This window comes from Pelodiscus sinensis, chromosome 13 (assembly GCF_049634645.1).
Source record: "Pelodiscus sinensis isolate JC-2024 chromosome 13, ASM4963464v1, whole genome shotgun sequence".
NCBI classification, from domain to species: Eukaryota; Metazoa; Chordata; order Testudines; family Trionychidae; genus Pelodiscus; species Pelodiscus sinensis.
This window is the reverse complement of record NC_134723.1, coordinates 5,947,975-5,972,336: the sequence shown is the minus strand read 5'-3', so window position 1 is coordinate 5,972,336 and position 24,362 is coordinate 5,947,975. Positions and strand designations below refer to the sequence as shown.

The 24,362-nt window shown below is 43.0% G+C and overlaps 1 long non-coding RNA gene across 2 annotated transcripts in view; it reads right to left on the bottom strand.

Annotated features, from left to right (window-relative positions):
* LOC142831274 (uncharacterized) overlaps positions 1-24,362 on the bottom strand; it is a 76,413-nt gene that overhangs the window by 27,802 nt on the left and 24,249 nt on the right. The gene's annotated exons all lie outside the window — the stretch shown is intronic.

Genomic DNA, 24,362 nt, shown 5'->3' with positions numbered 1-24,362 from the left:
ATTCCCCATAGGTCTACTTATTGGGGTCTGCAAAGCACAATGGCCTGTGTCTGAGACTCTGATGCCCCTCTGTTGAAGTCAATACGGACCTGAGGCTCAGGCTTTGCAACCGGCTCCTCTACCAGGGTAAATACGGCCCCGAGACAAAGTCCTTGTGGTGCCCCCCTCTCAGGGTCAATCCGGTCCCATGTTCCAGTCTCTAAAGCAGGCCCCTCTCCTGGGGTAAATATGGCCCTGCGTCCTAGTCCTTCGGATTCCTCCCTATTGGGGTCAATATGGGCCTGCGTCCCAGTCTCTAAAGCAGGCCCCTCTATTGGGGTGTATATATCCCTGCGGCCTAGTCCTTGTAATGCCCCCCTATCGGGGTCAATACGGCCCTGCGGCTCAGTCTCTAGTGCAGGCCCCTCTCTTGGGGTAAATACGGCCCTGTGGCCTTGGCCTTGTGATGCCCGCCCCCACTGGGGTCAACATGACCCTGTGGCCTAGTCTCTAACACTGGCCCCTTTCTTGGGGTAAATATGGCCCCAGGGCCTAGTCCACAGGCTTCAGGGGCTACCTCTGCTTCGGAGCACTGCAGAGGAAGGGGGAGGGGGACCTGGGCCCTCCCACTCCACCGGATCCTGGCCCAGGGCCCTATGAGAAGTGGCTCGGTCCATTGCTCGCTCAGTGGGGGGTTCCCTCCCTGCAACATGCCGAGCACTTGGGGTTTCAATTCCCTGCCTTGGGACACTTCCTACCACCCCACATTTTCTCTCCACTGCCGTTCCTTCAGCCCGTCGCTGGGTCTGGGTCTGGGGCTATGGCGGTTGCAACAAACCTCGGTGCCAACTCTGCTCACATATCTACACCAGAGACACCATCACAGGACCTAACCAGATCAGCCACACCATCGTGGGTTCATTCACCTGCACATCTACCAATGTAATATACGCTATCATGTGCCAGCAATGCCCCTCTGCTATATACATTGGCCAAACTGGGCAGCCCCTACGTAAAAGAATAAATGGACACAAATCAGATACCCGGAATGGTAATATACAAAAACCTGTAGGAGAACACTTCAATCTCCCTGGACACACAATAGCAGATTTAAAGGTAGCCATCCTGCAACAAAAAAACTTCAAGAACAGATTTCAAAGAGAAACTGCTGAGCTACAGTTCATCTGCAAATTTGACACCATCAGTTTAAGATTAAACAAAGATTGTGAACAGTTAGCCAGCTACAAAAGCAATTTCTCCTCTCTTGGTGTTCACACCTCCCAACAGCTGCTAGAAGTGGGCCTCATCCTCCCTTATTGAATTGACCTCGTTATCTCTAGCCTTACTCTTGATTGGTACTCTTTTCTTATGCCTGTATATTTATACCTGCTTCTGTAATTTCCACTACATGCATCTGATGAAGTGGGTCTTTGTCCACAAAAGCTTATGCTCCAATAAATTTGTCGGTCAATAAGGCGCCACAGGATTCCCCGTTGATCTACCAGACATCACTGCTAACTCTTCTATGTGGCATGTGGCTGACTTTTGAATTGTGACTATTGTATTTATACTGTATTTGTGAAGGATGGTTGGGTGTAAACTAATGATCAGTGTTAAAAAGCCAGCATTTATCAAGTTATCACACCAGTCTCTCCAGGTAGCAAGATTTCTTATGTTCAGTTGGGTATTTCTTAAAAGCAGATATTATTCCCTTCTGAAGACCTATAAGCTTATTTATGTGCACAAGCATATATGGGCTTAAGCCGGAAGGAGCCAAGAGCATTGCTGTTAGCTGTGTTTATCTCAGGACATATTGAAAGGGTGCAATTCAATGGTGGAGAGAAGTCATACTGCCAGTCCTGCAAGTGGAATTTCAGAGCTGGCCAGAGAGCCAGGGATACACTGAAGTCTAAAGACATATTTAATTATGCTGGAAATCTAGAAATAAATAATGTTCTGCACATATGCTATCTTCACCTATTCTAGATCTATTTTCAAACTGTTTTTCCCCCCAGAATGGGAGAAATGTGCATTGTTCATTAAGAGCTCTTGATTTGCCAAGCTTGAATGTTCAAAAATGAAACCTTTTGAGTGATGTAAATGCAAAACAAGCATCCAAGACACATTTATAAAGGCTGAAACACTATTAGATTGTTATGCTTGGGTAACTCTAACAGCTGAGTGGATTTTCTGTAAATCATCTAAAAATAATTCACATCTGGGCTAGTGAAAAAGCATAAGAGATTATAGCCCCAGCGGTATTTTTTTTCCCTGAAAATAATAAACCAGTGAATATAGGAACTTAGAATCAAAAGTTATCTCAAGTGTCTCTGTAGTCATGATGCCATGACTTACTAAAAATGTTAAGTGGAATCTTATGAGCTTGTAAATCCTAACTTGCTATAATAAGAAAAGCCAATTAGCATTGCTAACAGGTGCCTCCCTATGTTGGTAACATAAAAATAACAGAGCAATTTTCCTTTAACAAATGCATTAGGTATTTGCAGATAATAACCTCTGAATGTTTTTAGAGGATTGATTCCTGATATGGAGTTCTGCTCAGAAGTTTAAAATTTAGTTTTAAACCAAGAGGTCTTAGAATTCTCCCTGGTTAACCATTGGTCCTTGAAATATATTACAGTCTGTGAAACATGTCTTTGCATTCCTAATCAAAGATATAAAAGCACCTAAATATTATATCTTCCAAGACTCTTGAGTGTAAGTAGGTGGTCTAATCTCTATTTTACATAGTAAGAAACTAAGTTACAAAGGAGTGAAATGACTTGTCAAATAAAAAGACTGGAACAGAAGTCAAATGCACAGTTCCAGATGACTGGTCTTCTATGCTAACCAATAAACCAACTTCCTCTGGTTTACTTTTTTTTAATGACAACCTAAGCATCATGTATAAATATGAGCTAGAAGAAGCCTCTTCCTCAAGAGGCAAATTCAGGTCTCTCGTCAAAATGTTGAAAATTAGATCATTTCCTCAACTCGTCTCCCTTTTCTCCTCCTTGACCAGGAACTGAAGTGGATCCATTTTGTTTGTTAACTGTGTGATCACTGTGTGATCACTGGAGATAGGCTACATTGAAGTTATCATTATCTGGACCAATACTCCCATGGCTTAACTGTATTACAGTACTTGTAGTGGTCCCCCAAAAGCAGATATCAGGTGTTAATAGCTGTACCAGGAGTGACCACTTGACTTTGAGAAGTATGCTTAATTTAACTTTGGCCTCAATGAAAACTTTGCCATAGATCTTAATAAAGCTAGCATTTCACTTGGAATATGTCTACACTACAGCACTATTTCGAATTAACTTAATTCAAAATAGTTAATTCGAATTAAGCTAATTCGAAATAACACATCTATACACAAAAACTATTTCGAAATAGCATTTTGCTATTTTGAAATAGCACGTACACACTCAGTGGACCCTGAACTGAAGTTAGGGCTGGCCAGAACCGGTGCTGGCGGGGCATCAGGTTATGAGTTAGTGTGTGGGGCTACTTCCTGAGGATAACTGAGCGTCATGCTTAAAGGGACCCTACCCCACCCTGATGCGTCTTTTATTGCTTCTAGAGTTGCAGGAGCTATTTGTGCTTTCTTCATATTTCTTGAGCATCTGCTTTTGGAGAGACCCAATCTAGCTTCCAACTTTAAAGCTCCTATTTCCATCTCCCCTGAAAAACTTTGTTCAGGGGTATGTGTTCTTTTAAATTCCAGGGTATGGCCAAAAGGTCCAAGCAACTGAGTTGTCTTTGCAATGGCAGCAATTTGATACTTTCCAGAATTTCATAAAGATTTAGTAAAAAGGAGAGTGCTTGTTGTTTCTAAAGAGTTATACATGTTAGACAAATAAAAAGCTGGATAAAGAAACCAATTCATAAAGCACAAAGTCAAAAAGATGCAAGACTCTCATCCTATTTCTAACCCTCCACAAAGAATGGCATATATAGAGTAGCATCGATATTCTGTACTAAAAGTTTGGGCCCTCTCTAAAGTGATAGTTCTAACTCTCACCCATTTCATGTGGAGATTAAGTTAACTCCTGTTATGTCCCATGCTTTTCCATACATAACTCACAATCTCTCCATGAATCAAATGTTTCCCATCTATATTTGACATTTTTTTTGCTACTAGATCCTTCTCCAAATCCACCCTAAATGAAGAAACTGGCATGAACCACAAAGTAGGCAGATTACTTCCTGGCATGAACCACAAAGTAGGCTTTTGCTTTATACCTCATTCTAAAATATGGCCAAATTGGGATTTAGTTTTATATGACTTGGAAGATTTATTGAGACATAGGGAATGGATTTCCTTACTGTGCTCCTGATAAATGCACACTCCATGTAAAAAGGGATGTATTTATTATTGATTGATTAGACAGCTTCAGTCCAGTTCCCAGTGGGTAGGAAAAAAAGAAGGCAAGGTACAATGAGAAGGTATCCCTCCCTCGGGTGCATGAGAGGGAGATTCAAAGTCTAAAAGAATGAAGGATGGACATTTTAATGGACCATTTCACTTTGAAAGGTCCTTTGAAATATGTTGACTGCTTATGCTAAACAGTCTGTTCAAATCTTGTCTTTTGCAGTCATATTTTGAGTTAATTTCTAAACATGAAGAAGAGTTCTGTGTAAGAGCCATCTACACTAGGAGCACTAGTGTAGTGTTCTAAGCCAGCAAAAGAGAGCTCTCTCATTAGCATAATAAATCCACCTCTATGAGAGGTGGTAGCTGTGTGGGTAGAAAAAGCTCTCCCTCTGACATAGCATTGTCCACACCAGCGCTTAGATCAGTGTAACTTATGTTGCTCATGGGAGTGTTTTTTTCACATCCATGAGTGACATAAATTATGCTAGAGTAAGTGGTACTGTAGATTTGGCCTAAGCTCTAAAGTTTCTCTCTCTCCTCTTCTGCAGTTGGTTCAATAGAAGCTATTGCCTCACCCACTTTGGGACCAACATGGCTACCACAACACTTAACAAATGAAGGAAGAAGGGCAGAAAAGGATCTGCACGTAAGGAGTGATACTGGGGTAGGGGACTAAGGCCCCGTGAGGCGGGAAAGAGAGTCTGGTTGGAAGAGTCTCTAGAAGGAAAGGTGGTAGAAGAGAGAATCTGAAGGAAGAAAACAAAGACCATGAGATGGTAAGAGTGAGTATGGCAAATAGACATAGAAGGGAATGAAAGGAGAGAGAAATCCAAGTGTGTGTGTATGTGCGTGTGGGGAGGAAAGAGATAGGGACAGAGGTGGAGGCTAAAGAGAAAGGGAATCAGGGCAGGGCTACACTTAAAACACTGCAGCTATTATGCTGACAGGTGAATTTTCTCAATAGAAGCTAATCTGCCTGCCATTGACAGAGTGCTGTCTACGCTGGTGGGTGTCACTTAGGGGTGTGGATTCTTTACACTTTTAAGGCTATGTCTATGCAAGGAAAGTATTTTGAAATTATTAAATTTGACTTAATAACTCCCGATTTAACAAAATTGAACAAGCATATCTGCACTATGGGGAAGCCTCAAAATTAGTGCAAGGCAGGATCCATTGATATGACCGTGCTACCTTGTACATAGTGCCCCAGGAAGCACAGGTGACTAATTAGTTTGAATTACTCTACAGAGCATCCACACTACCATTATTTTGAAATAACTATTTCGGAATTAGCGTTACTCCTGATGGAAAACAGTACAGATTTCAAATTCTGCAGTCCAGTAGTTTGAAATAACAGGCGTGTAGTTTGGATGCTCCGCTTATAAATGTGACATTGGGGGGCTTATTTTGAAATAGTCCTAGTGTAGACCAGGGCTATGAGAAACAATGATACCAATAAATAGTCTAGTAGCACCTTAAAGACTAACAAAGCATGTAGATGGTATCAGGAGCTTTCGTGGGCACAACCCACTTCTTCAGATTACAGGAGTATTAGAAATCTAGATCCAAGAATAAATAAGGGAAGGTGTGTGTTGGGGGGAAGGGGAGTGTCTGAGGAGGAAAAAAAGAAAAAAGAAGGGGAGGAAAAAAGAGACAGTGAGTAGATGGTTCAAATAGTTACAAGAGGCTAATAAGAACAATTAGGACATCCATTGTTTGGTTGGTTAGTTAAGTCATTAGGATGTGGAAGGTAGTGTGGTGAGCCAGCTGATGTCCCTGTTCATACCATTTGCATAAGAATTAAACCTGTGAATGAAATTAAGTTCCAACCCTTCTCTGTGTATTTGGCTTGTGGAATTGGCCTGAAACAAAATGGTGACTTGGAGATCCATTAATGAGTGTCCAGGCAAATTAAAGTGCTCTCCAATAGGTTTTTGTGTTTTGCCTTTTTGGATATCTCATTTGTGTCCATTAATTCTTTCCCATAAAGACTATCCAGTTTGGCCAATATACATGGCAGTGGGGTATTGCTGGCATTTGATGGCATAGATCACATTAGTGGAAGTGCAGTTAAATGCGCCTCTGATTTGATGGCTGATGTGGTTGGGTCCAGTGATGAAATTGCTAGTGTAGATTGTGGGCAGATTTGGCCCCGGGACTGATTGCAGGGGTGGGTTCCTGGGTGATTATGATGGAGGTGTGTTGCGTGGTTACTGGAAAGAATTTGTTTGAGGTTCGGGGGTTGCCTGTAGGCGAGAATTGGCCGTTCCCCCAAGTCCTCTGAGAGTGAGGGGCCATTTTCTAGGATAGATTGTTGATAGTGTGTTGAAGGGGTTTACGTTGTGGACTGTAGGTGATGACAAGTGGTGTCCTGTTGGTTTCTCTTTTTGGCCTATCTTGAAGTAGTTCATGCCTGGGTACTCTTTTGTCTCTGTCAATCTGCTTTTTCACTTCTCCGGGTGGGTATTTCAGTTTTAAGAATGTTCTATATAGCTCCTGTAGGTGTTTGTCTCTGTCTGTGGGATTGGAGCAAATCTGCTTGTATCTTAGGGCTTGGTTGTATATAATAGATTGAGAAATGTGTCTCGGATGGAAGCTAGAGGTATGAAGGTAAGTGTAGCGGTTGGTAGGTTTCTGTTACTGGGTGGTGGCAATTTGTCCATCATTTAATTGTATTGTACAAATGCACACCAGCATGAAGGTTGTTTGGTTTTTATTAAAATGAGGGAACTTGATTGTGGTGAACAAGGAAGCTTGAGAGGATGGGTTTTTTTTTTTAAATGGATGTGGAGGACCAATCATTCTGTGAATGGAGAAGAGGAGGAACCAGATTCAGTTTTGGGAGTTATTTGCAAAGTTGATGCTGACCCTATGAATATTTTTCATGTAGTTTGAGCACATGCTTAGGGAAAGAAATTGACCTTTGATACTTTGATGCTTCTTTATCATTGTGGTAGAAATGTAATTGTGCACACTCATAGTGAATTCTTCTCAGCCAGCGAAATTCCGTCTTGCATGCACAGAGAGCCGGCTTGAAGCTTATTCCCCATAAGACCAAAGTGATGCATAAGCCTACTGCTCACCTTCTACACAAGGCTGGATTTCACTCACAGAACTCCAGATCAACACCACTGACACTAATTGGTTTCCATCATGTGTTTGTTCTGAAGAGGGGAAAGGTAATCGGGATGCTAGTTCAGGATACAGAAAACTTGGATTCAATTCCCTACTCTGCTACAGACTTTCTGTATGACAGTGAGCAGGTCATTTATCCTGTGTCTCAGTTCTCCATGGCTGTGTCTAGACTGGCCAGTTTTTTCCGGAAAATCAGCTGCTTTTCTGGAAAAACTTGCCAGCTGTTTACACTGGCCGATTGAATTTCCGCAAAAGCACTGACCATCTCACGTAAGATTGTCAGTGTTTTTGCGGAAATACTATGCTGCTCCCATTCAGGCAAAAGTCCTTTTGCGCAAAACTTTTGTGCAATAGGGCCAGTGTAGACAGCCCAGATTTGTTTTCCGCAAAAAAGCCCCCATCACGAAAATGGCGATCGGGGCTTTTTTGCGCAAAAGCGCGTCTAGATTGGCACGGATGCTTTTCCGCAAAAAAATGCGTCCATGCCAATCTAGACGCTCTGTTTCGAAAATGCTTTTAACGGAAAAGTTTTCCATTAAAAGCATTTCCGGAAAATCATGCCAGTCTAGACATAACCCATAGGTAAAACAGGGGTGTTGAGTGTAAACACACCTGAAGACTTTCCTGGTGTTGCTGGGGTCCATCTTTGGGAAGGGTTTCGGGCCGTGTACCCTGGCTGCTGGCTTGTCCCCAAATTTGCCCCGGGGCCAGCCCAGAGGTGAGGACGGGGTTAGGGTTGAGGGAGAGAGGGAAGGGGAGTAGCATACAGGCCATCCGACAGCACTCACTGGTGCTCTAACTTAGCATAAAAGGTAGGTGCATACCAAATTTTGTGGTCCTAGCTCTTACCATTGAGGAGGAGTTCTTGAAAAGTGGACTCACAGTTAGACAGAGTCAGTCACATTTCTAAAATATATAGATAGATTAAAGATTTTAAGCTGCTTTGATGCTGCAGTATTAAAAATCCTATTCGGTAGAAGAAAGATTGAAAGGTCTTACCATCTTTTAAATTGTGGAAATTTTTATTTAATATTTCCTAACATTTTCAGAGACATGACTCCTGATCTCCATCCTGCATTTTTTTCCTTCCTTACTACTCCCCATAGCTATGCCACGTATTCTGGACTGGCTATAGACCTCCCAAAATCCTATTTATGACCTCTTTAGGTCTCAAATCTTACACACGCATGGCAAACACAACACAGATTTTAGTTCATTCCACATATATACACCCAGGGGTGCGTTTACACAGCAGCGTTATTTGAGAATAACGTCCATTATTCTGATATAACCACGCGAGCGTCTACACAGCAATACCATTATTTCAAAATAACAGATGGCTTATTCCAACTTCTATACACCTCATTCCACGAAAATAATGCCGATTCCAAAATAGCTATTTCGAAATAACGCGTGTGTAGATGCTCCACTGTTGCTATTTCGAAATTGCTCCTTTCCAGGGCCATTCAAACTAATTGCTCCCTTGTGCCTCCTGGAGCTCTAATTGCAGGTAGCACATTCACATGAGGAAAACCTGCCTCAGACTAATTTTGAGACTTCCCTGTAGTGTAGAGTGCTATATCAAAATCAGCTATTTTGGAGCATTTCTTCCGGAATAGCTTATTTTGAAGTAAGTCTGCAGTATAGATGTGCCCCCAGAGATATCAATTCATCTGTGGAGTCTAGGTCTGCCTTCACATTTTGTGTGAGGATTAGATTTTTGAAGAAAAACATCTGGACTAGAAATAAAAGCTTGTCCCATTCTTTTCATTATAGACACAAAAGATGTATTGGCGAAGTTCTGAAAAAGAGACTAAATTTGCAATACCAATTTGTACATTTATTTTTAATTCTGCAGAAGACAGTGTATCAATAATGCATGTATTCTCTTTATTTTATTGGTGAGCTGCCAAAACAGAGGTATGCTTTTGGCATATAGACAGCAGCATCATTGTTAACTAAAGAAATGGAGCAATTAACCCTGTTTGTTTCTTCCCTGCAATACCAACAGGAAGGTAAACATGGGAGGAAGTGTTTTTAATTGGAGTATTTTTATCTTATATGTAAAATGGAATCTTTTGATTTTATATGGCTAGAATCAAGATCTCACTCAGGGCTTTCCAATATTGCAATGTGATTGCAGTCTTCTCCGGCTTTTTTTTCGCATTAAAAATAGGTTGTTGACCTGTTGATTCTGATACTTATATTGATTTCTAGGAGACAATAGCACACCAGTAACTCTGCAAGGAATCTTAAGTCATACTACTGGGAATGAATAAGGATTTAAAAAAAAAATTAGGGTCGTGTTGGTCTTCCGCTAATATTGCTATTGAAAACAGTCTCTGCACTTTGATTAAGAAATCAGGTTTTTGTGTGTTGATCATACTGCCCTAGAAATTGGCTTTTTCTTCAGTTTAAAAGGTATACACAATTGTTTTGATTGTTTCAGAATAAAGCAACACCAAAAAAGCATTCACATTTGTTTTCTTTGAAAAACCTCTCTTTCGAGTGAAATAAATGAGAAATTAAGATCTGCAATAAGTTCCTTGTGGGTAGATTCTTGTGACTGCTGTGTAGCTTCTTGTGAAGATACTGAGGGAAAGGTTTCAAAATGTAAATGACTTTGTATAATATTAAATAGCCAAGCAAAGCACCCATGTATACTCAGGGTACGTCTACATTGCAGAGTTTTTTCGGAAAGATAGCCATTAAAAAAAAAAAACCCTTCACTTACTTCCACACTGTAATCATGTTCTTTTGGAAAAAATTCAAAAGAATGGAGGGGTTTTTTTCTGACATAGGTAAACCTCTTTCTACGAGGAAGAAGCCTTTTTCTGAAAGAGCTCTTTTGGAAAAAGGCATGTGTGGACAGGGAAGAGGGAGTTCTTTCAAAAGAAGAGGAAAGAGGAAAAAGCACCGGTGCCCTTGTAGCCACTCCGTCCATAGTAATCACAGCTTGAATGAGAGATAGTGTCCATTCAGTGTGGACGCTATCTTTGGAAAAAGCAGTTTACTTCTTCAATGCGCTTTTGCTGTGTAGATGCTCTTTTTCTGAAGAAGTTTTTTCGGAAGATCTCTTCCAGAAAAGCTTCTGAAAGAAGCCTGCGGTCTAGACATAGCCCCTGATTGCTGGTGTGCGTGTGTAATGCAACAACATTTGAATGCTATATCCCATCAATTACAGAACTCAAAGACTGTTCTAGGTGTCAGTGGGCAGAGCCCTTAATGAAAATCAGAAAACAGAAAAGGGATATACATGGACCCAGGGAAGACAGAAATGGAGGCATGTTCCTGCCACTTTTAAAAGGATAGTCCCCCCTCTTTTGACTGTCCATAAGGACAAGTGATGGGGGAGGGGAACATGCAGGGTATTGGGAGAAAGAGGTGGTACAGAAGCAGGGCCTCATGGGAAGGGGCAGTGCAGGGGCGGGATCTTGGGGGCCAGGAAAGGACCACATTTTGTGTGCTGGTGCCCCCCAAACTGTTAAGAAGTTACAAACCCAACAACTTACACTAGCTGTGTAGATCGATGAACTGTTTGCTAGCAGCAATTGATACCTTCTAGCATAACAGTATTCCCCATCTCATCTCTGGCCATCCTCCCAATCCAGTTTAACATATTAGAGAAACATGATGAGTGAGGTAGTATCTTCTTTTGGATTGACTTCTATTGGTAGGAGAGACAAGCTTTTAAGCTTCACAGTAACTCCGCTTTAGGTATACGAAAGGTATTCCCTGCATCACAACTAAATACAAGGTTGACCAGATTGTTTAGCAGGGGTTAGTTAGAACAGATTGTAGGGAACCATTCAAGGTGGAATGGCCCATTAACATATCTGAAGTCATAACTTATGGAGACCTTGAATGAGCCACATACAAAACAAAGAAATAATGGGGGAGGGAGGAAATGTGGTCTCACAAAGCCCCTTACATTGGGGTCCAGAATGGGAGACTGTGGCATGGGGAAGAAGGGGGGCATGAGGACATGCACTCCTTACCACGAGAGAAAGAACAGGACAATGGTGGGTGGACATAGCACCTGGTAGGAATGGTGGAGACACAGAGGGTGTGTCTAAACTACATGGCTCCGTCGATGGAGCCGTGTAGATTAGGCTGATCGGCAGAGGGAAATGAAGCTGCAATTTAAATAATCGCGGCTTCGTTTAAATGTAAATGGCTGCCGCGCTCTGCTGACCGGCTGATGATCAGCTGTTTGTCAGCAGATCGGGGCAGTCTGGACGCACCACAGTTGACAAGGAAGTCTTTGTCGACAGGCGCACGTAAACCTGGTTTCACGAGGCATACCTGCGCCGGTCGACAAAGGCTTCCTTGTCGACCGCGGTGTGTCCAGACTGCCCCGATCTGCCGACAAACAGCTGATCAACAGCTGGTCGGCAGAGCACGGCAGCCATTTAAATTTAAATGAAGCCGTGATTATTTAAATTGCGGCTTCATTTCCCTCTGCCGATCAGCCTAATCTACGTGGCTCCATCGACAGAGCTATGTAGTTTAGACACACCCAAAGAGATCCTGTCATGGGCAGGAAGAGGGGGAATTAGAAGGGTGGGGGAGAGAGAGAGCCCATGGCATGTGGAGAAGAGGGACTGGAGGAACATAAAGCACCTAGCACAGGGGATTGAAGTGTGGTGGATACACAGAATGATCCAAACAGAGAGAAATGAAATGATAATGGTTGTTGGAAAGAAGGGGCTCATAGCGTGCTTGGCATGGGGAGTGGGATGGGAAGGGTCCAGGGGTCCCTGAAATAGAAGGGGGAAGAGATAGCGGCACAGGGGAAGAGTGAAGGAATGAAAGGAATGAGTCTGTGGTGTGTGCAATAAGCTCAGCAGAGAGAAGCAACGAAGTGTGCAGCCCCTGGTGATAAGTTCCATTGAAAAGAGTGAAGTGGGATGAGATGCTGAACAACCACAGAATGTGTTATGGGAAGGAGTAAATGACTCTTCTTCACGTTCTCTGCGGCAGTCATGATTTTCTGGATCTCTGTCATGTCCCCTGCTTATTCGTCTCTTTTCCATGCTGAAAAGTTCCAGTCTTATTAATCTCTCCTCAGATGGCATCTGGTCTACCCCCCCAAATAATTTTTCTTGCCCTTTTCTGAACTGTTTCTAATGCCAAGGCATCTTTTTTGTGGTGAGGCAACACATCTGCATGGATTTATACAGCAGCAATAAGATATTCTTTGTCTTATTCTCTGTCCCTTTTTTAACGATTCCTAACATTGTGTTTGCTTTTTTTTGGCTGTTGCTGCACATTAACTGTTATAACCCCAGCGGTGTTCCACCTCCAGGAGAGACTCAGAAATGCTTCTTCAGATGGGATTCTCCAGAGGCCAAGACACCAGGAAAGGACTTTAGGATTAACAGCCTGAATTAAAATTTACTTGGAACACTTTTTTCCTGATCCCGCAGACACACAGGACTTTCTGTTCAGGAGGCCTCCAACCCTAGCAGAAGAGCCCAATAAGACTGATGGCTTCTGGTAAGCTTTTAGTGTACATATAGGAACATTTATTGTTTTTATGGTTTCTCTTAAAACATAGTGCTTTTCTCTCAAGAATGAGTGCGCTTGCTTAGAAAGAGCTGTGTAGTAACTGATGACTTCTGGCAACAAACTGTCCATAGCCCTTGGAGAGAAAACAAAACACAGGCCTTTTAGGCAGATTGGCTTCCTGGGGCTCTCCCAGTGTAGCTTAGGGAAAAGTGTACCTTAAACCCTCTGGTGAGGAGGGAGTAAGATGTGGGCCTCCACCCAGGAGAGGTAATAAACAGGGAGACAGAATCCTCAAGAAAAGGTGCCTTTGAGGAAGACCAAGAGGGGCATCAAAAGTGCAGCTAATTCTGAAACTGTGACACTTGTTACAAAATATGAGGGTTTTTTTTAAAGCAGCTTTCCTGGAGACTAAGGGTATGTCTAGACTACAGGCTTTTGTCAACAGAAGCTTTGTCGACAGATACTGTCGACAAAGCTTCTGTCGACAAACAGCGTCTAGACTACATTCAGTTTGCTTTGTCGACAAAACCCTGTAGTCTAGACACAACCCTAGATGCAATAACACCTTCTGTCGACAGAACTCTGTCGACAAAAGGCGTTATGCCTCGTAAAACGAGGTTTACCAGCGTCGACAAAACTGCTGAGTTCTGTCAACGTTATGTCGACAGAACTCAGCGGTAGTGTAGACGCAGGTATAGTTTTGTTGACAAAAGTCCACTTTTGTCGACAAAACTCTGTAGTCTAGACACACCCTAATACTCTCTTCTCTGGCCAGGGGCTGAAAAAATTAAAACTGGGTTCGGGAACTTCATTGCACGGCGACCGCATCTGACAACAAAAATTGCTACACAATTCCAGGAGGCACCAAAGCCTGAGCCTGCCCGAGCCACACTGCTCTGGGTGCTGGTAGTAGACGTGGAGGGAGCTTCAGCCCAGGGTCGGGGGCCTGTAACCTGAGCCCTGCTGCCCTGAGCTGATGCTGAAGCCCTTGGGATTTGGCCCCATACTCTAGCAGACCCAACACCAGCCCTGCTGACCCCATTAAAATGGGATCATGACCCACTTTAGGGTCCTAACCCAAATTTCACACCTGTTTTCCTAATTAGAGCGGGAGCTTGCTGTGCAAATTGGGATACAAAAAGCATTATTCTTTTCATTGTCTCCCTTCATCCCAGCTGCCACCTGTGTCCATGCTTTTCTCACCGGGATTCTACATAGCAAATCCATTCCTTGGTAGGCACAGGGAATTTTCTATTGCTGCAGATCCTTACTTTCTAGCCTAGGAGAGTGGTTAAAACAGCCTCTCTTCCCCCTGCTTAGGCACTTTATTTTTGTGTGGGTAATGTAAGTCTCTTTCAGATTTCAAATGTAATGAGGTTTCAATGCCTGTTCTGAATTTCAACTTTACATAAAATGTACCTGAATGAGACTGATGAATCCTTGTACTCCTAGCTCAGTTTATTTACTGCCACTGATACAGCCCTTTCCCTTATATAAAAACAACCAAACAACAATACTTTCAAGCTAACTTTTTTGTGAAATCAGTTTATCTCAATTGCAGTCTCTGGGTGAGCAAGGTGACAGAGTTTCTGGTTTTATATAGGTTACTTCAGCTTTGCCTTCTTTTTCTTTTTTTCTCCCTCCACAGGTTTTCTGTCAGCACTGCAGCATTCCTTGCGTGCATATTTATGCACTTAGCTATCAGCCTTTTTGTAACCTCCTCCCCCTGCAACTGTAGTTTGCTAGAATGATGAAGTTGTGAATGCTGAGAGACATTTAATAAAACGGGACTTTATATTACATTTTTCTTGTTATTTGTGATTTATGACAAGAGACCTACTCTGCAGGAAATCATTTCAGTTCTCTCCTCATTCCCTCTTCCCCCTTTTCCCCCCTACAGCTTGAAATCCTTTATTGAAAATACCTCGGTATGACTGGCCCACCTATTTCCCTGTAGGGGAAGTCTTTTGAACATGGACATAAATCTTCAGCAGAGTGGTGGTGATGGGGCGGGATAGTTTTCTCTCACATGCACACAGATGCTCACCTCTATGTAAATGTGCACCGTCTTGTGTTCTGCAAAACTCCCAGGAGGGCCGTTTTTAAATGACATTTTGCAAAGTCAAAGAGCATATCCATATGAGAGATGAGAATTAAAAATGTTCTGCCTGGCAGTCAGGCCTCTTGCTATTGTTGTTCTGTATTTGCATCAGTACGTGGAAAAGAATTTTATTTATTTATATTTGTGCACTAAGAAATTTACTATTAAACAATACAAAAAAAACCAAACAACAACAACAGAAATCCCAGCCCAGTTCTTTCTTTGCAGCTAGAGTCTCCCCTGCACTGGGAAAATCCATGTAAAAATCAAGAAAGTGAAAATATCACCTCATAGAACTTCCCCAGGTAAACGTGTGGCAAATCCCACCACCCTCGCTGAAAGATCAGAGAAGTTACTCTAAAACAGGGCATATCTTCTGCAGTTACCTGTGGAAACCAAAATGGTCATACAACTGCTGGTGGCTCCCGTTCTCTTGATGGTAGTGCAGTTCCTGCATGAGCCATGCAGGGGTCAACAAAACAGGCTGTGGACCTGGCACTCCCCTAATCTGTGTCCCCAATGTTAGGGGAGGAAGGGTTCTACCACATCCCACACCCCTCCACTTTTATTACTGGCAGCAAGATTATGCCCCTGGATGTGTGCGCCCAGTGTGCCTGCACCAGAGATTTTGCCAAGCAGTTTCTGTAGGGGGGTAGCACACAAGCCTTGTGAGTGGTCCCCATTCCCTTGCTATCTGAGGTGGCACCACCCTGACTCCCCTTTACCCCAAATCTTTCTTACCTTGCATTGCTGCAGTCAGAGCTCCTAGGGGCTGTTTCCTTACAACCTCATGGACGGTTTGAGTCAAGTTTCTTATTGTATATAGTTAGCAGACAGTGTGATCCAGACATAGTTGTCTGTGTATATATTTAGCAGCAGTGATCTAGACAAGCTGCCCAGTTAGGAAACTCATAAGAACATAGAGAAGTGCTCTCACATTCTCTTGCAAGGATTTGAGGGGATTTATTCCCATCTGGCCCCAAATTCCCTAGTGACTGCAGTGACCAATTGGGCCCAGCAGGGAAAATTCAAGTCCACCCACAGGGAATAAAATTTCAAATGATTGACCTTTTGGGAGGAAGACTTAATGGCTACGTCTACACTGGCCCCTTTTCCGGAAGGGGCATGTAAATTTCACTAGTCGTCGTAGGGAAATCCGCGGGGGATTTAAATATCCCCCGCGGCATTTAAATAAAAATGTCCGCCGCTTTTTTCCGGCTTTTAAAAAAGCCGGAAAAGAGCGTCTAGACTGGCCCCGATCCTCCGGAAAAAGTGCCCTTTTCCGGAGGCTCTTATTCTTACTTCGAAGTAAGAATAAGAGCCTCCGAAAAAGGGCACTTTTTCCGGAGGATCGGGGCCAGTCTAGACGCTCTTTTCCGGCTTTTTTAAAAGCCGGAAAAAAGCAGCGGACATTTTTATTTAAATGCCGCGGGGGATATTTAAATCCCCCGCGGATTTCCCTACGACGACTAGTGAAATTTACATGCCCCTTCCGGAAAAGGGGCCAGTGTAGACGTAGCCAATATGTCCACATCCTTACAAATGTTAAATAATAATTAGCAGGCCCTGCTGTCCAAATATGATTTTTCTAACTGGACTGTTAGGCTATGTCTAGACTCTGCTCTTTGTCAGAAAAAAGTATGCAAATTGTGCTCTGCAATTTTTGGAAGAGGCTTTTCCGAAATTTGGCCCGTCCACACTGGGCCAAATTTTGGAAAAACCTTCTCTTACAGAAGAACCCTTCTTCCTTGTGAAATGAGGGAGACAGAGCTTCCGAAAGAACATGTCTGCTCTTCCACAAAAAATATTGGAAGAGCAGACGTGTTCCCTGAGCACAACGGAATTTTTCTGGGATACTGATATCCCGGAAAAACTCTGTAATCTAGGCATAGCCTTAGAAATTAATATTAGTTAATAATCTGTTTCCCCAGATATGCCTTCACACATGGCCTTCCTGGAGAAGTGATCCCCACGTGCAAACCGCTAGTTCGAACTTAATTCGAACTAGCGGTGCGCTTAATTTGAACTAGGTAAACCTCATTCTACGAGGACTAATGCCTAGTTCGAATTAAGTAGTTTGAATTAAGGGCTGTGTAGCCACTTACTTCGAACTAGTGGGAGGCTAGCCCTCCCCAGCTTTCCCTGGTGGCCACTCTGGGCACCACCAGGGAAACTCTTCTGCCCCCCTCCCAGCCCTGGAGCCCTTAAAGGGGCACAGTCTGGCTATGGTGCTTGTGCCAGTTGCAAGCCTGCCAGCACCCAGCCAGCAGACCCTGCACCTGGCACGGCACAAGCCAGCCACCCGCTGCCACCCAGTGCTCCGCCTCTTCCCGGGACCAGGCTAGCGGCTCCCAGGAGCCTGCCCGGGGACACAAGAGGCGGGCGCCCGCCTGGTCTAGTGCGGAGATCGTGGACCTCATGAAGGTTTGGGGGGAGGCCTCCAACGTCCACAATCTCCGCACTAGGCACAGGAAAGTGGCCTTCTAGGGCAGGATAGCTGCCAGCCTGGCCACCAAAGGCCACATGCAAACCCAGGAGCAGGTTTGCGTGAAAATCAAGGTGGTCCAGTGAGACCCTCGACCCTGAGCTTAGAACATAAGAACGGCCGTACTGGGTCAGACTAAGGGTCCATCTAGCCCAGTAGCCTGTCTGCCGACAGCAGCCAACACCAGGTACCCCGGAGAGGATGGACCGAACACAATGACCAAGCCATTTGTCTCGTGCCATCCATCTCCAGCCTTCCACAAACAGAGGCCAGGGACACCGTTCCTACCCTCTGGCTAATAGCAGTCCATAGACCCAACCTCCATGACTTTATCTAACTTCTCTTTAAACTCTGTTATAGTTCTAGCCTTCACAGCCTCCTGTGGCAAGCAGTTCCATAGGTTGACTATTTGCTTTGTGAAGAACAACTTTCTGTTATTAGTTTGAAGCCTGCTACCCATTCATTTCATTTGGTGTCCTCTAGTCCTTCTGTTATGGGAACTAATGAAGAACTTTTCTTTATGCTCCCTCTCCACACCACTCATGATTTTATAGACCTCTATCATATGCCCCCTCAATCTCCTCTTTTCCAAACTGAAAAGTCCCAGTCACTTTAGCCTTTCCTCATATGGGACCTGTTCCAAACCCCTGATCATTTTAGTTGCCCTTTTCAGAACCCTTTCCACGGCCAAAATATCTTTTCTGGGGTGAGGAGATCACATCTGTACACAGTACTGAAGATGTGGGCGTACCATAATTTTATACTTCCCCTCCTCCTTCTTCCCCTGGCTTCCCCCTTCCAGATCCCTCCTCCCAGGTTTCCCCCTCCCCTCTCCCACCCTCTCTCTTCCCCTTTCCCACCTCCTTTCCCAGTCTCCCCAGAGGTTAATCCCCCCCCCCCAGTTTTGTTAAATAAAGAGAGTTTCTATTTTTGAACACACGTGTCCTTTATTTTTTACATCAGGAAGGGGGGCTAGGGAGGGGTAAGTGGAAGGAGGTGAGGGAGGAATGGGGTACGAGCCCCCAATGGGGAGGACTGGGGTGGCTCTGCGGGCTCCTCGGGGTGGAAGCTCTCCTGCAGGGTCTCCTGGATCCTGACAGCCCCCCAATTGACCTCCCCTGATGGCAGCCAGCGGCAAGTGCAGCCGGGCTGATGGCCGAGTGCTGTGATGTGCTGAGTGAGGGTACTCAGGGCACTCCAAGACAGGACTGCATTGCTATCCCTCATCGAGATAGACAAGCAAGCGGGGAACCCTGAGAACTGTCTGTCCGGGGTGGGGGTCGGGTCCCTTTAAGCACAGCCGTTGGCTAGCCTGAGGCAGCAGCTCCATACTCTAAGTCCTAACCTGATGCCCTGCCGGCACTGCTTCCGGCCAGTCTTAACTTCGGTTCAGGGTCCACTCAATGTGGACATGCTAGTTCGAATTAGCAAAACGCTAATTCGAACTAGTTTTTAAATCTAGATGCGCTAATTCGAGGAGAATTAACTAATTTGAACTAAGTTAGTTCGAATTAGTGCTGTAGTGTAGACATACCCTGGAGGAGTTATGTCAATGTTATCCCCCTAAAAAGATCCTGTGAAATTCTTTCTAGTACAAGGCAAAATGCCACATTTCTTGACAATGTAACACTATTCTGTTATATGCATATTCACCCATCTCCACCATACACAAATCCCATCTTCCTTTTGCTTAAAGTTACCAATCTGTTGCTCACATTAACACACTGGCCAAGCAAGTTAAGTGTGAGGAGGAGATTCATCTTTTATAATACTTTTTCTTCCATTCAAGTGTATATATTTTGCTGTGTCAGCTCTTTAACAATCACCATTTGTTCTGCTTAATATCTGTTTATCTGGGAGTTATTCTTTATTCTGTCATCAGTATGTTGGTGCTTCCTTTTTAGCATTTATCTCAAGGCTGTCTTGTTTGTAAAGGGATGCTTTCTCTCAACACTCTAAGGCCATCTATAATGGCCTGCATCAGTTTGTCGTCTATTGGGCCCAATTGATGGTAGCTTGGTGCCTCCAAACATACACATTCCAGACTCATTCACTCCACTGCCCCAGGAGCTACACAATTGTTTACTCACACACGGGAAAAGGGAAACAATTGTCCATACAGAAGGTATCAGTCTATTTCCAGTACAAAGCTTCTGTTAGTACAAACTTTTAATTCATTCATCATAACACATACTATATTCTAACTACCCCTAAAAGAAACAGTGTGATCATGCTGAATCACAAAGATCCTTCTGATCTCTTTCTGTCTTGACATCAGATACAGACACAGGCAATCTGTTTGATGCTAACCAGAGAAGAGCGAGGGACAGAGTTATAATTGTTTAACCTTCATTCTGACACTACAACTAAGCTATATTTCATGAAACATTAGGTTGAGCTTTCTAGCAGCCTAGGACTGAACCATTTTGTGCTTGGCCTCAACTCTTAGTCTCACATTCAGACCATCACTAGATTGATAACATCGTGTATCAAGGCTGCAAATGAAATAGCTTTGACTATGCCATGAGATCATATGCCATGAGCACCATCAATGTCAATAACATTCCTCAGAGACATTTCAATATTGGATATTTGCAAGACTGCCACAAGACCATGCATCCATAGTTTTACAGATGATTATACCATTATTGCATCTTCCAGAGCAGATGCAAACTTTGATTCTTATTTAGGTAAACTCCGAGCCGAGCCATGCCTCCTGGGAAGGGTACTGTTACCTAAGTGGAATGCACATCTGCATCTAATCAAATAAATAGAAGCAACAGTTACTTACGGTAGCCATGGTTCCTCAAGATGGGATGCAGATGTGTATTCCATGACCCACTCACCATCCCTTCTGCATTGGAAACTCTTCTCACAGGCCTTTGGTGGTGAAGGAACTAAGGAGGCTCAGGACTGTGTCACCTCATTAGCCACAGGATGGGCCCCAGCTATGAGGTGCCATTACCGCACCTCTACAGGTACTGCTAGGCAAAATCCCTGTCTCTGGCATTCTGGAGGCCCTGATACGTAAGTGCAGTAAACATCTGCATCACATCTCGAAGAACCACAGTAGGAGTAAGTATCATTTTGCCTCATCTTAGACTCTTAATTTCTAGACCAATCTCTTCCATTTTCATTAGCAACTGCATGCAGGAGACCGAGACACTGATGTGGGTTCAGATTTTAATTAAATCATGTCCAGTGTTACCAAATTGTCTTTACTACATAGGAAATGTGAACTGAGATTAGTGTTGCGTGAAGAGAGAACTTCTTCTCGTAGGTTATTGGAAATGTTGTAGTGAGAGTTCTACAACTTCTTCCCTTACATAGATCTGGCTGTTCTTGTCAATGCTAATTAGTCACTTGTCCATGGTGCCCAGATACCAAAAGATTGTCATGCCAGCCTGTAGCTACTTCATGTGGATCAGGAAATTTTCAGTGAATCAGTATATTTTAAGTGAATCACAAGCTGAGTATTATTTTTGCTATTCTATAAATGCACCAGCTATGTTAGATACTTTCTAAGCTTAAAGAAAAACACAGTTCACGTTCCAAAGAATATACAGTTGATGCTGTTTCTGAAGCACATGTAGATTTTCTCCATGTGTTAATATTATTCTGATCTCATGCCTCTAAACAGCATGTTCACCTTTAGACTCCACACCAGAGTTTGGGCTACTAACCATTGGCAAAGAACAGCTGTAGGGGGTTGAATTGCTTTAAGATATACCACTCCAGGGTGACATATTGAACTCTGGAGCCCAGTGTTCTTTTCTAGTGGCTGTCAAGTGGAAGCCAGTTCTCAAAGTATAGAATAATCCCCATGTCTTGGGAAGCATTGCCCGTCTCACTTCAACAGGTTTTAATGGTTGCAGTGTTTCTCTATCAGTGCAGTATACCTGTAGCACTAAAGATTACTCATTTTCCTCCAAATTGTTCTGGGAGACCTACAGATTGAAGACTTTCTTACCCTGCATGACATTATATTTTATTTTAATGTTTATCCTAATTGATTCTGATGGTTTAAGGTATGCAACAGATAGTTGTTTCAAATAGATATTGAAAGAAATTACCATAGTCAGGGAAGAGAAATAAATAATAAAGGTACTATGAACTATTTTTTTTCCTTATAGGAAGCCACTGCTTTTGTATGGGTATAATCAGGAAATGGCACAAGGGAAAAAAGCAAAAAGCCCCATGAAATGGATTTCAGTATTAACCTTTGAGTTTGGGATAGGTGCAGGTGTAAGCAATGTATGTTACTACTCATCAGCGAAATAGGGATGGGAAGTGTCGGTACAGCTGGAGTGGAATGGAGGAAAAAGATGACCATAGAAATGATTAAAATGGTTACTTTTCTTTGAAAATAGGATGTTAAAGATCATCTAGCCCACCCAATGGTGCATGTAGCTTTTCAGGAATTGAATACGTTTTCAAGCCTGCTGCCTATTTAAGCATTTGCCCACACGAAGCTAGAGGAAATATAAAAAGAACAGCATGTCTCTACTGCAGCTTTTTTTTCTTTTTTCTTCTAGGTTGAATTTCACCTCTGTACAGAGACCTCTTGAGGTCTATGCACCACTGAAGCCCTCCAAGTTTTGGTAGAACTTTCTTCACAGAAATGAATTTTACCCTTAAGGATGTTTGTCGCAAACATTCTCTTTTATTTGGCCTCGTCCTGGGGGGAAGAGGTGAAGCTTCCAAACATCTGGAGATCATCCAAAAGTCAATCTCCTGTAGCATTAGAATGTAGATCACCTGGTAATAATCACATAAGGCAGAAGCACTGCTATGAATCATCACCGAAGCACTTACCTACTAGATTGCTGCAGAAATACAATTTCAGACAAAATTAGAAAGCAACAATACTCTTGCAGGCACAGATGAAGACTTAATTTTTGTGTTGGCTACAGAACTTCCAAAACAGAGAAATACAAGACAGGAAATATTATCTGCATTGGCAACTTTGCTGCAACTATGTTTCAAGGGCAGAACTGAAATCATCTTTATGGAAGGTGCAGACAAAGGTCATTGAAGCGACAGCCTCATTAAAAAAGAGGAAGCTGTTTCTTACATATTACAAATGAAACTTAAGGCTGCGAATGTTAAAATATCTTTGCCGTGGTGTGTACGAGCCAGTGGATACAATACTCCTCTGTGTTCTTAAATTATTTACAATGACTTTGGCAGATTTTAGAAGTTGCTGTTCAGAACATATGGCTAGCAATAGGTAATGCTATCTAAATGCTGGGCCATAATAGACAGGTTTTCCTCTCTTGAGTCTCTTGAAGGCAAATGCTACAATATGTCTGTTGATACTGCCTCACTTAGCCAAGCAACTGCAGTCATCAGAATTCTTGAAGGTCACCTATACGTATAGAGACATAGTTCTTAAAGCTCTCTGAAGGGAAATATGGCAGAGCTGTTTATTGAAAGAACAAATGTAAGTTGTATGTATGCTAAGATATGTGACAGTCTTTAAGAAGTGCACTATGTCATAACGATAGCTTGTTTTTAAAATTCCATTATACCTATTAAGTAAAAAGCAACCAGACGATTGTGTCTTGATTTGGAGAAATCTATTTACATGCCATCCTGAAAATTAACCGAGAATCTATCACCTATCAAGTATTATTATGGGGGTAATAAGGCTAATTTACAAGCAAGATATGCTGTTTTTCTCTTTTCTTCTGTTATAAACCTACAAACCCAAAGAACCACATTTTAGGACAGATTTCATTTCACTGCAAATTTGCAAAACCAGAAAAAATTATGAGTCTGGAGGAACTGACTCATAAAAAAAAATCAAAGAATTACATATGTATAGGGTAAAATAACCAGGTGTAAAAATCTAAAGGGTGCAAAAACTAAGGCCAGAGAGAGGGATTGTTTTGGATGACACAAGACACTGAACCTGGGAGAATTGAGGTGAAACTGGAGAAAAGAAAACCCTAAGTTGGATATCTGGGGAAAAATAGACAGTTCTACAGAGCCGAGAGATTGGCTCCCAACGGGAAGTGATGGCAGCCTAGTCTCCTGATTATTTATAGTAGTGATGGGCAACCTAGGCTAGTGAGTGGGCCGCATGGGTAGCCTATTTCATCTCAGTGGGACGCAAGATTGTTGTAACCAAGATATATCCCGGAACCATCGCAGCACTTTGATTGGATACGGAGGGAGCGCATGGCTCTTAGTCAATGTTGTGTGCAATCAACATGCACCTCACGTCACGTGTTCTTGCTTTACGTGTGTGTCACTTTAGTAATATCTGTAGGGAAAAACTACGCCAATGGAAACCAGTGGATATAGCAGGCCTGCACATGGGCCACAAGTAGAACCCCGATGGGCTGTATGCAGCCCACAGGCCCCAGGTTGCCAACAATTCATTCATAGCCAAAAATAAAAAGGGCAATGCATTGTAAGAATCAATCCATCCACTGGAAGCCAATTCAGGAATAACAATGTGACAGGCCTTTCTTTTAGACTTCTTTGATTCTAGAAATATGTTAAATGAGCTATTTCTACTTTCACAAGAAAAGGTAATCCTTTGAGGTAGGAACCATACTATTTATAATTTAAAAACAGCTAGCACACCACGGGTGGTGCTGGAATCAAACAAATAAAGGGACAAATCATTTGGGGGCCCATTTTTAGTTCAGGCTTTTGCACATACCATATATCAGAGGACGGGTTCAGCCTAAAACAGGTATGGAATGAGTTTTCATACTGTTTGACTATGAATTTGTTTGCAAATTAACTGAAATCTGCTA